This window comes from Eurosta solidaginis, chromosome 2 (assembly GCF_040869045.1).
Source record: "Eurosta solidaginis isolate ZX-2024a chromosome 2, ASM4086904v1, whole genome shotgun sequence".
NCBI classification, from domain to species: domain Eukaryota; kingdom Metazoa; phylum Arthropoda; class Insecta; order Diptera; family Tephritidae; genus Eurosta; species Eurosta solidaginis.
The window spans coordinates 123801989-123819561 of NC_090320.1; the positions used below are offsets into that span (position 1 = coordinate 123801989).

Consider the following 17573-nt stretch of genomic DNA (forward strand, 5'->3'; position numbering starts at 1 on the left):
ACTGATCCGAAAGACGTGGTAGCAAAACTAATTGTAGAACAAAACAACGAAGTAACAGAGCGTCAGGTTCTAGCTTTTCGCTCACGTGGTAACAATACATTCAGAAATGCACGTGGTAGTTATCGTGGTTTTTACCCAAATCACAGCTACAATGGTTATAGAAATAATAGTTCATTTTCATACAATAGCAACCGTAACGGTAACAATAGTCAGCGATATCGATATGACAATAGAAATAGATACCAAAATATACGTGCAAACTCAAATTCAAATCCAAATAATAGTAACAATAAAAGCAACAATTCAAGATCGTCAAACGGTAGACACTGAGGGAGGACGAACTAAGCGAGTAAGCGAATTTCCTTCACCAGTAGGCATATACTGTTTAAATTTAAATTATTCAGATTTCATAGAATTACAACTTAACGGGTCACAAAAATTTTGTTCATTCTTAGTAGAAACTCAAGCAGGCATTTCTTTAATAAAAATATCATGTCTAGGCAGTAATATTTCATTAAATACAAACCACATTATCAACATTACCGGTGTCACTTCAAATTCAGTTTCGACTTTAGGTAAAATTACCGTAAATTAAAATTTTTCAAACCTTTCTCTTAAATATACTTTACATGTAGTAAATGAAGACTTTAATATTCCATCCGATGGCATATTGGCTAAGGATTTTCTGAAAATTAACAAATGCATTATTAATTATGAAAGAAACAGAATTTCCTTTTAGGTAGGTAATGAAAAAGTCGCGGTACCAATCCTACATGGAGCAGAAAGCGACAGTTGTATCATTCCTCCGAGATGTGAAATATTCAGACTTTTTGATTTAGGAGATTCACTTGAGCCACTTTTCGTGGACTCGCAGGAAATTGAAAAGGGTGTTTTCACAGCTAGGTGCATTGTTAATTCCGGTAACCCAATAATTAAAGTCATGAACACCACGGATGATGTCAAGTATGTGAAAAGAAACAGTATTCGGACGAAGAAACTTTCAAACTACAATGTTTATACAATTAACAAGACAGAAACAGAAGACAAACGTACGAAAAAACTGACTTCAATTTTAAAAAACCAAATACCTCAACATGCTCATAGTAAATTAATTGACCTTTGCATAGATTATGCTGACATTTTCGCTCTTAACACGGACAAAATGACTTTAAACAACTTCTACGAGCAAAAATTAAGATTGACAGACAACGAGCCGGTATATGTTAAAAACTACCGATTGCCATACTCTCAACGCGAAGAAATAAATCGCCAAGTAAAGAAACTGTTAGACAACGATTTGATTGAACCCAGTTACTCTAATTACAATAGTCCTTTGATTGTAGTCCCAAAGAAAGATACTAAGGGTCAAAAAGCTTATCGTATGTGCGTAGATTTTCTCGCAGTAAACAAAAAACTCATTGCTGATAAATTTCCACTAGCTAGAGTTGGCGATATTTTAGATAATCTCGGTAGAGCAAAATATTTTTCCACATTAGATCTTTTTTCTGGATTTCATCAAATCCCCTTGCATCCTGACTCACGTGACATTACGTCTTTCAGCACTGACCGAAGTGCATTTAGATGGAAAGTGCTTCCATTCGGTTTAAATATAGCACCTAATTCATTCTCACGAATGATAATAGCTTTTTCGGGTATACCATCCAATGTCGCATTTTTGTACGTCGACGATATTATCGTCATAGGTTGTATTGAAGCACACCGCATTAAAAATCTTTCAAAAGTTTTCAATACTTGTAGGTCTTTCAATCTCAAGCTTAACCCAAATAAATGCAACTTTTTACGACCAGAAGTTACATTTTTAGGTCATAAATGTTCAGCCAACGGTTTGTTGCCAGACGACTCCAAAATAAACGTAATTAAAAAGTATACAAAGCCAACTGATAAAGACGCGGTACGACGTTTCGTCGCGTTTGCAAACTATTACAGAAGGTTTATACCGAATTTTGCGTCTCTGGCAGCACCTCTAAACCGATTAAGTTGAAAAAGAGTTGAATTCGCTTGTGATGTTGAGTGCGAAAGAGCATTTTTATATTTGAAAGCAGCGTTACTTTCACCAAAATTACTTCAATATCCAGATTTTACTAAACAATTCATTATTACCATTGATGCTTCAACAACTGGATGTGGCGCTATTTTGAGTCAAGAACAGCAAGGTAGTGATTTACCAATTTGCTTCGCTTCTAAAGCATTTAATAAAGCCGAACAGAAAAAACCAATAATAGAATTGGAACTTTTAGCAATTTACTTTGCAATCAAGCAATTTCGACCATACGTTTATGGCACACATTTTATTGTAAAGTCAGATCATAGACCTCTAGTATACCTATTCAACATGAAAGACCCCTCTTCAAAACTTTCAAGAATTAGGCTAGAATTAGCAGAATACAACTTTACTATAGTTTATATAAAGGGTAAATCAAACGTTGGTGCTGATGCACTATCGCGCATTACAATCGATGAGATTAAAGAATCGAACAAACAAATTTTATCAGTACAGACAAGATCAATGACAAAACGGCAAAACGATGAAAACGTTCTTAAGAAAACAGACAAAAAAGACGAAAAACAACCTACTTTACACGTTTATGACAAATTTTCATTTAATTATTCGAAAAAAGTTCCGCGTATAAGAACCACAATTTTTTATGATGATAAAAGTCAAATTTCTAAAATGAACATAAGCGCACATCTGCGACGTAAAAAGATGGAACTACTTAATATAGAGATTGGTAACGAAATAACAAACTTAGGAGAGTTACTTTCGAAGTTACAAACAGTAGCTAAAATCACCATATTAACAAAGTTGAATGGCCAAAAGATGATCTATTTTTCAAATATTGTACAATTTTAAATTTAAAACAATGCGGAAATAAAATTTTAAAAACGTTAGAAATACTACTTACAGACCCAGTTGAAACGATAACAGACGACAATACAAAAATCAAAATCATGACAATTTATCATAATGACCCCATATCAGGCGGTCACTGCGGTGTGAAAAACCTTTACGCAAAGATTCGTACTAAATACTTTTGGAAAAACATGACTCGGACATTGATAAATTCCTCAAAAATTGCCAAAAATGTTTAGTAAACAAAGTCAAACCAAAAATCAAAGAAAATTTAGTATTGACTCCAACGCCGAGTAAACAATTTGATATAGTTATTATTGATACAATCGGACCTTTACCACAATCGAGTTACGGTAACAAGTTCGCAGTTACCATCATATGCGATTTAACAAAATACCTGGTAACAATAGCAGTGCCAGATAAAAGCGCAAAAACAATAGCTTCAGCAATTTTCGAGAGTTTTATTTTGATATATGGTCCTATGAAATCCATCAGGTCAGATTTAGGTACCGAATATAAGAATGAAATTCTTGCAGAACTTATGAAACTTTTGAATATCAAACATGACTTCAACAGCGTATCATCACCAAACAGTTGGCTCAATAGAACGTAACCATATAGTATTTAACGAATACCTACGGGCATATCTTAACGAAAACTCCTCTGATTGGGATACATATTTAAAGTACTTTACTTTCTTACACAATACAATATCCAATACTGTTTTCGACAACAAATTCACTCCATTTGAACTAACATTGGTATGAAGCCAGTGTTACCAAATGAACTAAAAAAAGAAATCATTGATCCAATATATAATGTAGAGAATTACGCAAAGGAAGTTGAAGTACCGTATGCAAAAATCCCATGCATTGGCAAAAGAGCTCATAAATAAACATAAGGTACGTAATAAATTGTATTACGATAGAAATATACGTCATTCAGACATTGCATTAAACGATACGGTCCTAGTAGAAAAAGAACCGCGGGATAAACACGCAAGCATTTACGAGGGTCCATACGTAGTTAAACAAATGGATGGCGTAAATGTAACAATTTTTGACAAAAAAACTAAAAAGTCAAAAACAATCCGCAAAAATAGATTACAAAAAGTAACATAAACCCAATTTTTATAATATACTATACGTTTTTAGTCAACGTATCAATGACTAAAACCATCATTACATAAATACAAAAAAATTTTGTTTCGAATTAAAAGTTTTATTATATTCATTAATATATTATATGATCTTACACATAAGTACAAAAAAATCATAATCAATTATTATAAGCTTGCATCTTTATTGTAACAAAAAAAAAAAAAAAAACACAACGAAAACCCTAAGGGAAATTAGAATTTAATGTAACAAAAAAAAATTACTTTAACTAATAGTACAAAAATACATTAAAAACACAAAAAAAAAGGTGAACTGAATCATACTAAAACTTTACATACACATCTGTATTAAAAACATATGCCTAATAATTGCATATTGCAATACAATACAAAAAAAAAAGAAATTTTTTTCCATCAAAATTGTATAAATAAATTTAATTATCATTCATTCAAATTATTTTACATATAAAATATTAAATAAGTTTAATAATATTGCATAAATAAACTTAAGTATCGTTAATTACAACTATCTTACATATAAACTAATTTCATAAATTGTCAATTGGAACATAAGCTGATGAATATTAGATTATCTTCATTTAAAATATTTTAATTTTTCTTAAATTTTAATTTTTCTTAAACTTTGAGCAAAAAGAAGTCGGCAGATTTGATCACCCTGCCGACTCCTTTTTTCCGAAGGAGGGTGATGTAATGGCCCCCTAAGTTCAACCCAAAGAATTTCAACACATCAAATAAGTTCAATCAAAAGAATCTCAACACATCAAATTAGTCAGCTGATGTTTCACTTTCGTAACATTCCTATCGTTCATAGTGCGACCTTGCACGCAAAAATAGATATATGTACATAATTTTTCTATTTTTCGTGCGAGCAGTCGAGTTTTGATAAAACCTCAAGTTTAAAAATATATATTATATTGTATTGGGGAAAAATCCCCATTGGAAACCCCATAAGCCAATGGCAATTTATAACGTTATAACTTCAAAACGTAATTAAATACACAGTTTTTATTAAAAACAAACCAACACTCTTTTAATGTGGAAATGGTGGCAGTACCCAGTGTAAGGGAATTACAGTCTGTTATAATTTTGAATTTGATTCCCTATAGATATACCCAAAATCGACGTAGTGCATTAATTACTGCTAGCGTTTTTAATTCAAAGCTGTGGTGTCTACTTTCTGCATCAGAGGTTCTTTTGGAAAAATAAGCTACTGCGTGTAGTTTCCCATCACTCTGTTTCTGAAGCAAAATTGCTCCAAAGCCGTGAGCACTTGCGTCGCAGTGTGGCTCTGTTTCCCTGTTATATTTATATATTGCCAGTACCGGCTTGACACTACTTCCTTTTTAATGTGTCAAAAATCTCCCTACATTCTCTGCTGAACTCGAATCTTGTGTTTTTCCTAAGTAACATATATAGCGGGCGCGCCAGTATTGAAAATTATTCCACGAATTTTCTAAAGTAGGAGCATAATTCTACGAATGATTGCAGTTCCCGGTGATTTTTGGGAATTGGAAAGTTTGTTATAGCCTTTATATGATGTTCGGAAGGTCTTATACCAGTTGCCGATACATTGTATGCCAGGTATTCTATTTCATTATATATAAACCTGAATTTTGTGAATTTTAATTGAAGGCCGTACTCAGCTAATTTCTCTAACACTCTTTTGAGTAGATTGTAATGGGTTCCTATTTCTTTGCTGGCGCTAATAATATCATCCACGTACACTATTATCTCGTTTTTCTCTATAAACACTTAAGATTTTGGTTATAAATCTCTGAAAAATTGCTGGCCCATTTTTGAGACCAAAAGGCATTCTTAAGAATTCGTACTGGCCGTTCGGAACTACAAAAGACGTCTATTTAATAGATTCCTCTACCATTTTGATCTAAAAAAACCTGGATTTTAGGTCTAAAAGAGTGAATACTGTATTTTCACTGAGGTAATCTAAGCAATCTTCAATAAGCGGAAGTGGATAGTTGTCCCTTGCGATGGATTTTTTCAAATTTCTGTAATCAATGCACATTCTAGTTTCTCCTGATTTTTTCTTGGGGGACGCGTAAGGGCAGTCACTTTGTCTTATGATTTATTTTTTTAACAAGTCCTCGATAATTCTATTTACTTCGATTTTCTCCGCAAAAGATAGGCGTCTCGGTGAGCAGAAGGTTTGTGAATTTGACGTAAGTGTGATTTTAGCTTCATAGTTAATATCCAGAAGTTCATCGGTTTTTTTTCTTTACATAAGTGTCTTTTATCATACGCTTAAACTTTTCTACTAAAACTGAAGGTAACTTAGGGTTTATGTCGGTTATCTCTTTGTTTTCTTCAAGATTTTCTATGTTACATGTTTCTTTAATTGCTACTTCTAAATTTGAATTATAGGGAGCTTCCATAATTCTATCTTGGTTTGAGTTCCGAGGTACTTCATGTGTAGCTATCTTTATTTTACTCAACTCCATATCTTTAACAATCGGAATTAAAAACTTGTGGTATTGTTTGACCAAAGAGCGTTTATTGAATTCATTAATTCGCATTGATAAATTTATTTTAAATATATTAAGAAAATCTCTACCAAGGAGTAAATCAAATGGCATTGCAGGCAGTATCTGCCAATATAAAATGTGTAATTCTTTTAGTTACATTTTTAAATTTAATTAAAACAGAAATCCTTCCTAAAGGTTTAATAATTGAGTATCCGATGCTTCTAAAGTTTTTGATATGCTCGTTCGATGGCTGGAATTTTTTCCAATTACAGGAAACTGCCGAAGATTTCACGAAACTATTAGGGCTGCCCGTATCGAGTAACGAAAAAAATTTTATATACTTAGGGGTGTTTTTGTGATTTGGTGCAAAAGCGATACTTACCAATTCCTGGAAACGTATGAAGTTCGGTTCAGAGTGGACGTCTTCCATTAATGCTACTGTTCTTGTTGGGCAATGTTTGTAGTCGTGGTCCGTTTTACCGCCTCTAAAACAAGAGCCTTTCTCACGCTTTTCTCTCTTGCAGTCCCTTGCCACATGTCCGTAACGCGAACAATTAAAGCACCTTAAATTGGTTTCGTCGATGTTGCCCTGTGTTCCACCGCTCGTGTTGCTAGTCTTGGCTCTGATTTTTTCGTATTTTGGTAAAAGTAACTTCAGTTCCCATGCCACCGAAAATCAGAGCACAGCCAGTATTGTCGCGTAAGCCATCTAGGATGAATTCCACCAATTCCGTTTCTTCTATTGAAGTGGCTTGTGCAATTTCCTGCATCGCGAGTACATAATGGGTTAGGCTTTCATTTTTTCCCCATACTCTTGTTTGCAGCTTTTTGAAAACATCTTTGACACTTATGGGCTTTTTAAATTCATTTTTAGGGCTGATTTGAGTTCGCCCCAAATATGAACGTTGACCAGCCTCAAATACAGTTGGCGCGTCCAGTGATCATGCGCCGTGCCAGTAGAGGTAGTGCCTTTTCATCGTATCCATAGCCTTTTGCTACGTGCTCTAAATCTTAGACCCATTTACTTATGACGGTTCCATCATCCGCTGAATTTCATGAGGGCACTCTCGATGTCAGAAAACTTGGCTAAAGGTTGACGCGGCATTGTGGCCTCTTCAAGTTCGTTAATTTCGTGCTTCAGTTTTAGGATTCGCAGCTTCAATTGGACCTGTTCTTCAAGCTCTGCTAGTCCACCAGTTGTTCGAGTTGGAGCACTTTGTTCTTGCGTAGTCATTGCTGGAGTGGTTGTTGCTGCTGAAATGATTGCTGGTTCTGAAGTTATTGCTGCTGAAGTGGTAATTGGTGCTGAAGTGGTTATTGATGCTGAAGTTATAGTTTGCTCTGAAGTTGATGGTATTGCAGTAGTTTTTATTGTTAATGGTGCGGAATCTTTGCCCGAAATTGGAATAACGGTAGTAGTTAGCGGAACGCTATTTTGTGTAGGGGTAGATTTGCCGTTGTGCGACGGTGCACCTACTGTTGAGGTTAGCAATGCCTTTAGTTGTTGTAAGCTCGAAGTTTCGGGAAATTCAATCCCCATATTCCGCAAGGCATCCATAATTTCTTGCTTATGAGCCATTAACGATATTTTTTTTGACAATTAAGAAATTTCAACGATTTTTTTTTTTCAATTTTAAGGAATTTCAACGATTTATTAATATATACTAACGCTTCCGTTAGTCCGACCACACCTGACGTTGTTGCAAATTCACCGAGTAATGGCGTCTTTTATTTCAAGCCATATTTAACAGAGTTAACATGTACATAACTATGCTATTCAGCATTGATGGTGCTACCATATTGTTAAGGCTTCCGTATTGCTAACTCTATGACTTAATTTCGTAATCTACTACTCTCTTTTAATATATTAAATTGCAAAATATTCAGTAAATTACAAAAAATATGTAATTGTATGTTTCTTTAAATTTATGATGAGCCGCCACCGCCTTGTATTAATCCTAACAGAGAACAATAAAAGTTGTTGAAGAAGACAGACGTGTTTTTAAGCTGCGAGGTGTTTAATTCAGTGGTTGAATTTATTAATCAAACTTGCGAAATAAACGCGTAAATTGTTTATACTGATAAGTTTTTGAAATAATAAATATAAAAGAATTTCGAAATTCATAATTAAAAATTTTATATGCGAAAAAGCAGAATCCGGACCCAATAAGGCCTAAATGTGCTAAATGTAAAAATGCAATAAAAAGTGAATCGGGAATAAGATGCCAGGGAGTGTGTGGAAAGGTGTATCACTTGGAAAATAAATGCGCGGGATTGGACCAGTATGCTACCAATATGCTCAACACAAGTGATATGATAAAATTTATGTGCGATGATTGTCTTGTTTATATACGAAATGTCGATATGGCGATGAGAGAAATACAGGAGACAGTTAAGTTAAATGGGATACACCTGAACGAATATAAAGGCGAGGTCGAAAAAACAATAAAAAACAATGAGGAGGAAATGAAAAAAATTGCTGGAAGCTATTGAGGCAAGGTATACAGAACGGTAAAAGCAATGATAATTGCCCAAAAGTCCTGTGAAAAAAGTGTGAACGAAATGAAAAATCTATCTAAAATAACTGAAAATTTCAAGTCACAAAGCGAAAAGATATGCGAAGAACTTACGAAGAATACTAGAAAAAGTGAGAAAGTATGTGGGGAAGTCAAAAAAAATAGTGGGCAATAAACAATGCTGCCAAGTGTCTTTCTCAGAAGTCGTAAAAAAAAGTGTTTCCGGATGTGAAAAAAACCGCACCAATTATTATAAGGTCAAAAGCGACCCAAAAAATTGACAAAACAAAAGAGGATCTAAATAAAAGAATTGACCTAAAAAATTTAAATATCTCAAACATAGAGAATAAGCGAAACGGTACTGTGGTGATTGAAAGTGAAAATAGTGAAGAACAAAGCAAAATAAAAAATACATTGAAAAACAAAATTGGCAACGACTATGAAATAAGAATACCCAAGACGATTAATCCAAGCTTTCTTATATCGAGAATAAACTTCAAGCATGAAGAAAAGGAGTTGTTGGAAAAACTAAGAATGCAGAACGAAATATTTGAAAAAAAGCCACCTAAAGTTATTAAATATATATGAGGTGAACAGAAATGGTAGAAGTTTTTATAATGCTACTATTGAAACCGACGGTGACGGAGTGTGTTATGCTGCTATAGATTCAACGGCTTTAACCACAAAGCGACCGAGTGTAAAAATGACGAGGTCTATGTAAATTGTCTGGGAAACCACAAAACAAAAGAATATGACAAAGATTCCGTAAATAAGTGCATAAACTGTATTCGAGTGAACAAGTTGAAATTGGGTGTAGATGAAAATCATGCAACAACCAGTAAGGACTGTCCGGTATACCAACATAAATTATAATTGAAAAAGAAGCGGATTGGTTACTAGCAATCAAGTACAATAAATGGGATCTATACCAACATTCAGGGACTTATAAATAACTTTGAACATTTGGAAATTGCTATAATCAAAAACGATGTTGATAAATATTCCTGACGGAAACACATCTAACGCCAAATATTCGTAAATAAGTGCATAAACTGTATTCGAGTGAACAACAAGTTGAAATTGGGTGTAGGTGAAAATCATGCAACAACCAGTAAGGACTGTCCGGTATACCAACATAAATTATAATTGAAAAAGAAGCGGATTGGTTACTAGCAATCAAGTACAATAAATGGGATCTATACCAACATTCAGGGCCTTATAAATAACTTTGAACATTTGGAAATTGCTATAATCAAAAACGATGTTGATAAATATTCCTGACGGAAACACATCTAACGCCAAATATTGAAGATAATGAAATAAGTCTTCCAAATTATAGAACATTAAGTTGTGTGTCGAACTCTGCGCATACTGGATGGGTAACAATATACATACAAAATAAGTGTGGGAAGTATGAAATATAACTCACGAATCACTAGACGCCAAGGTGTGGGTGACATCTTGCGACTGCGTATTTAATAATTTAACAATAAGGGCAATAGCGATCTATCGATCACCAAGTAGCTCCGAAAACTATTTTTGTGACTTCTTTGAAGAGTACGTTGAAACAACTTAGGAGAGTGCGCAAAATGTTATAATCTCGGGAGACTAATATTGACTGGAAGAAACCAGGAACATATAAAAACAGAATATAAAGCATTTTAAATGATAATTGTTTAAAACAACATGTCGAAAAATATACGAGAGTGACAAATAGCTCAAAAACGTATATAGACTTTATAATTAGCAACATTCCCTCTATTAGTGTTAGTGTTAGCGAATATGGAAAAATATCGGATCATGAGATTATTGAAATGAAATGCTTCGCAAAAGAATTTAAGGAAGAGCGTATATATGAAGCTCATCATAACATTAACGATAATAGCCGTGTTTTTTAACACGCGCGTATACGTTTCGTTTGCGCGTGTTAAAAAACGCCTATCTTCGCTTAGATAATGCTTAGGAGACCCATCTAGCGGCTGTGGTAAAACAACTAGCTACAGCAACAGGGTGTACCGAAAAGCGGAGACGCAACGCTCTGATGGCCATAGGGTATAACATATAGCTGAATCAGTTGCGATGAATTGTGGACACACATATAATACATAGAATTAGTGTACAGGGTGAAACAAAGACACATATTTCAGTTACATCTGAGTATAATGCGTATTGAAATTTAGTAGGACAAAATTTATGCGCAGCAATTTCAGAGGTGTATTTATAGTTTGTCTCTTAGCAGTCAATATAAAGTTTAAGCGTAAACGGATATACGCGTGTTAAAAAACACGGCTAATATAAAATTAATGGAGCTAGAACTAAAAACACTATTAATAAATTTACTGTGGAAAAAGTCGTAAGTAACGGTAGTACGCCAACCAGATGGTACAATGAGCGGTTAAAAAATATGAAACGAAGGAAGGATAGCATATATAAAATTACAAAAGAAAATAACACCATTAATAACTGGGAAAACTTCAGAAGATACAGAAACTCCTACAAAGTACAAGTAATGAACGAAAAAAGAAACACATAAACAATAGAATAAGCCTGGCAAATGACCAGAAGAAGATGTGGAGTGGGATTAAACACTTAGTATTAAGGGAAGAAAAAACTGATAAAAAATGTGATTAGCCAACGAAGTATGTAAGACTGATTATGAAATATCAAGCAATTTTAACAAACATGTTATTAGTAGTATAGAAGAAATAAGAAGATAGGTAGGTGAAATGGCTGCAACCCTGATCGCCCAAGTAGCTATTTAAAGCCGTTTTGGTGCCACGTAACTCGTCTAAAAACCTACGGAATGTTACGGTCAATGTATTACAACCAGCCAGATTTGTTGATAAAATTAAGAATATTAGGGATTGATATCACAGATAACCCTCTGAGGTCTTCTAGAAACGGGGTTCCAAGGAACCTTAGCCAGGCTCTAGCTAGAGCCGGTCATTTGCACATAAAGTGTTCTACTATCTCCTTGGCATTTGGATCTTTGCAGCTTCTGCAGTTGTCGTTATACGGAATTCTCATCTTTTCCGCATGCGTACCTACTGCCCAATGACCGGTGCAGACTGCTATCAGTTTGCTTGTGTTAGCCCTGGATTTGTTCAGAAGACTTCTCGTCCTCTTTCCATCATAGTTTGGCCAAATGGATTTTGATATTGCACAGGTGGTGATGTTATTCCACTTTGTTTGTGCTTTCTTCAAGTAGAAGCTTTGGATATTCCCCTTGGCTACTGCTAAGGGTATGCCTACTTCGACACTGGTCATTTCCTCGTTCATCTCCGATGAGCCCCTGTGTGCTAGCTCGTCGGCCTTCTCGTTACCCTCTATCCCCCTATGACCCGGGACCCAGATAACGCGTAGTTCTAGATTGGTGGATAACTGGGATATGACTCGCTTACAAGCCCACACTAGTTTTGAGTTAATGTGCGGCGAGGAAAACGCTTTTAACGCTGCTTGGCTATCCGACAGGATGCAAACTTTACCAGCTACATTCAAGCCCTCCAGTGATTTGCAGGCTTGCCAAATCGCGAGGATTTCTAGTTGAAACACGCTGCAGTGCGATGGGAGTTTGAATGATGCAGACAAATCTAGGGACTCAGAGAAGACTCCGGCCCCCACTCCCGATTCCATCTTGGAGCCGTCAGTGTATATTTGGATGTCGTCGACCCTTATGCCCGGGTTTCTCTTCCACGCGTTCCTGCTTGGAATGGCAGCATTACAACCGTACTCAAACTTCAGTTTGCGAGGCTAGTAATCTGTCTCGGTACTACATGTACCATCCGGAAGTTTATTTAGGATACTACTATTCCCTTGCTGAGTATCCTCCCAACACCCAGACTCCCTGAGTCTCAGTGCGGTTTGTGACGATGTACAAAGTATATGCAAGTCGATCGGAAGCAGGTGCAAAATTGGGTCTAAATCAGCTGTGGGACAAGAGCGTCCGGCCCCTATAGCACCAACACACGCAGTGCGCTGGACTTTTTGCAGGCTGGTGAGTTTGTAGCTCTTACTTAGAGCTTCCCACCAGACTATGAAACCATAGGTAAGCATCGGTCCCACCACCGCCTCGTACATCCAAAGTACCATGCTTGGCTTGAGTCCCCATTTCTTACCAAACCTTGATTTGCAGGCATAGAAGGCGATGCAGGCCTTCCGTACCCGCTCTTCGATGCATACTTTCCAATTCAACTTGCAGTCGATTATTAGTCCCAGATACTTGGTACTCGATGACAGGGTTAGCTGCTGGCCGTTTAAGAATGTTAGTCTGAAGGCAGGTGGCTTGTACTTCCTCGTGAAGAGAAGCAGGTCCGTCTTGTCGGGATTTAACCTAAGGCCACAACCCCCTGCCCACCTGCTGAGTTTAGCCAATGCCTTTTCCATGATTTCGCTCATTACGGAGGGGAAAGGACCAGAGACCAAGATCGCCACGCCGTCGGCATACGCCACGATCTTAACCCTCCATGCGTTAAGTTTTCCTAGGATTTCATTTATGGTGATCAACCAAAGCAGAGGTGAAAGCACCCCACCCTGTGGTGTGCATCTGCATACCTGCTTGCCAACACTAGCTCCGCCTAGCTCTGCTGTTATTTCGCGGTTGCGAAGCAGGGTTGAAATCCAAAACCGTAGTGGTTCTTCAACCCCTGCCCTATCGAGGGCAGCCTCAATCGATTCAGCTCTTATATTGTTAAACGCGCCTTCCACATCAACAAACGCAGCCAGAGTGAACTTGTGATGAAGGGACTTTTCCACCGTTCGAACAACCTCATGTAGCGCGGTTTCTGTGGATTTCCCTCTCAGGTACGCGTGCTATGCCGTGGAAAGTGGAGCCTCGCCTAGAAGCTCCCGTATATGTATATCTAGTAGCCTTTCGAACGTTTTCAGAAGAAAAGACGTGAGACTTATTGGCCGAAAGTCTCTGGCTACTTCATGCCCCCTTCTGCCGGCCTTAGGGATGAAAACCACCCTTGTTTTCGTCCACGAGACCGGAAAGTGGTTGCGACGAATGCATTCCTCGAAGATCGCCTTTAGTTCCTTAACCAAAGATTTCTGAGTCTTCTGCAGCATAATAGGTAGAAATCCATCCACGCCCGGTGATTTATATGGAGAGAAGCTATCTATTGCCCAGGCAATTTTCTTCTCCGCTAAAAGGTTGTTTATGAGGCCAGTAGGTACTTCCTAGAAATAAGAAACTATAGAAAATGTGCAATATAATAGAAAATGTACCGTGTACTTTCAAGTTTCGCATGACAAATCGGGAAGAACTAAAGAAAACATGCACTAAGATGAAAAACAAATCGGATTATGAAAAAATCAGCCCTATAATGATATTGGATAATTGGAGTACTATTGCGGTACCTCTGACAGAATTAGTTAATGAATCATTTACGAGCGGAGTATTCCCCAATAGCTTGAAAGATACAATGATAACGCCTGCTGAAAAAGTAAACAAAACCGTTAAATGTGATGAATTTCGACCTATAAACACACTCAATACATTGGAAAAAATTTTAGAAAAAGTTGTTAAAATGCAATTAGAAGAATATTTCGAAAACAATAATTTGCTTATGAAATACCAATCAGGGTTTAGGAAAAATTATTCATGTGAAACTACAGTCCACTACGTTGTGAATGAATGGAAAACAGTAGAAAATTATCAAGAAATCATGGCTATTTTTCGTGCATTTGAAACTATACCGAGATATTCTTATCCAAAAACTTGAAAAGTACGGTATAAAAGATAAAGAGAGCAATTGGTTTAAGACCTATTTAGATGGAAGAACTCAAAGAACTAAAATAAATAACGCTGTGTCCGAATATCTATGTGTGAACACAAGCGTCCCTCAGGAATCTGTGCTAGGTGCGCTACTGTTCATAATTTATATAAATGATATGACTGCTGTAATAAAGAATTGTAAAACAGTAATGTATGCTGACGACACGTTGGTATACGCTATTGGAGAAAATGCACAGGGGTGTAAACTAAAATTAATGACTGACATCGAAAATGTAAACAAGTGGCTAAAGATGAACAAGCTTAAATTAAATGAGCGAAAAACTAAATTGATGGAAATAAGCATGGCAAGTGAAGAATATATAAGAATCAACGATGAAATCTTTGAAAAAGTTGAAAGTATTAAATACCTTGGCATTATCATTGACAAAAAGCTAAAATTCAACAAACATATAGATTACATATCTAAAAAAATTGGAAAGTAAGTAGGTTTCTTAAAAAAATTAGGAAAAAATACGTTTGCTGCTTGCGGTTAAAATATATAATATAATTATAAAACCACATTTTGAGTACTGCTCAACAATTCTTTATTCATTTTGCAATAACGGCCATATTGAAAGGTTACAAAAATTACAGAATAAAGCTATGCGATGCATATTAAGATGCAATAAACACACCTGTGAATTTTATGCTGGAAGCACTTCGGTGGTTAAGCATCAAACAACGTCTAGAGTTTAATACCGTAGCGTTGATTTACAAAGCCAAAACATAGCAAACTGCAAAATACATACAAGAGAAAATTATATACGTTGGCGTAGTCCAACCGTACAACCTAAGGAACGTGAACAATTTCAGACTCCAGCGCCACACAACTCAGCGGCCCAAAATACCTTATTATACAAAGGACTAAACGTATTTAATTAACTGGCATCGATCATAAAAAACGAAAATAGTTATCATTTATTTAAAATGAAATGTATCCAGTATTTACGAGACGTAACATAATCTAGCTTATCATTTTGTAATTCCTCATAAATATTTGTAATTAACGGTAATATTATTACTAAATAAATAAATCAATCAATCAATAAAAAATCAATCAACAAAGGTAATTTCCATCGTTGCTGAGCTGGTAACACTGTTCATTTTCATGTGTTTTCATTTGGAGAAACATTTTTTGCAATATTTTTGTTGATATTTTATAAGTAAATTAATGAAATTTAACATAATTTTTTCGTTAATTCGTGCAAGTTAAAAAAAAAAAATAAATATAAGGCGCGATAACCTCCGAATAGTTCTAAGGCCGAGCTTCTCTTCGTGCAAGTTAGATTATGTTAATATACTAAATGTAAAAAGTAAATTGATGTGTGCGCTTAAAAGATTGTAAACGAGCGGGAACAATATGTATCACACAAACCTGTTTTTCGCCGATAACTTTTAAACGGGAGAAAAAAGTTAACTTCCGCTTTCGGATTCTTAATCTAGACGTAAATACGCGTCTTTTGATACCTCACTCGAAAATATTGCCCTAACTTTAGGGTGGGGCTCCTAAACTGCACTACTACCAAATGTTTATCTCTGTCCGGAGATGATGTTTGCAGTTGAAGGTAGCAATTTTCATGTGGTTGTAATGTTGTCCCCTGAAAAAAATTGTGTGTTCATTGGTGGACCGGCCAGGGTAATTTGTAATTTTTAATAAACGCCCAGGGTAATTTTTCTTTTTTTCGTTAATATCTTTTGAACGACCTAAAATTTTTATTTTCCGCCTTCGGATTATTATTGACACATCTCTCTCGATATTTTTGGACGCGTATTAGCAGTCACCACTGTTCTAAACATGCAGGGTACCCTGCAAAAATCGCGAGTACTCCATGCATGCATGAATGGAGTTCTCGCTATGGACAATTGTTAAAAATGATCACCCTGCAAAAATCGCGAGTACTCCATGCATGCATGTATGGAGTACTCGCTATGGACCAACCGAGTGCTTCAAAATTAACCACAATTCATACAAAAAATATGGTCCAATTAACATTGCGATGTCCTAGGACTGGACCATATACTCCAGCTCCGCATTACATCAGAGTAATCCATGGAGTACCCACAGTCCAATAAACATCGTGGTATGATAAACGCGAGGCCGCCTCCATTTCCGCTCTCGCGATCTTTTTTGTGGACATTATACCCAGAACAGGTCTGCAATGCAGATCTTGCTGTGAGTTTAGTCTCTTGAATCGGGCAGGGCTGATGCTCGGCATTGCTCCCGACTCTACTACTTTAAGCGACAAACCAATAAAACACGATATTATTATCTTTACTCTGTCACGTTTATTCACCAGCTGCCTTATATTTAAAATGGCTACACCTAGTGTTGCCACAATACCTTGAAATGTGTAATACTATGGATGCCAATCGTTTATGATTATAAAAGTATTCATAATGCTGCCACAGTTCGACCATCCTGACGTGTAATCGTCCCGATTATGCCTTCATTAGAGAGATTATGGTTCAACCAAGGCTTCATGTTCGCTACTTCCCATATTCCTTCATAAGGGATTTGACTAAGTTGAAAACCCTCGACATCTTTAATTAAATACCTATCATTTGGGAGGACTTGGCAAACTCTGCAAGGACCTTTGAACTTAGGTGCAATCTTTTTACACACACCTGGAGTACTTATATAATTTTTAATCATAACGTAATCACCTTCTTTATACGTTCTTTGAATTCGATTTTTATCTTTTAATAATTTATTATAATTTTGAGACTTTAATATATTTGCTACTGCTTTTTCTCTTATTTCTGTCACATTGCGATCATTTTCGTGCAACAT

The 17573-nt window shown here is 36.0% G+C and overlaps 1 protein-coding gene across 3 annotated transcripts in view; it reads left to right on the top strand.

The window, feature by feature from the left end:
- Window positions 1-17573, top strand: part of LOC137240201 (U6 snRNA-associated Sm-like protein LSm4) — a 119103-nt gene that overhangs the window by 79513 nt on the left and 22017 nt on the right. The window lies entirely within an intron of this gene.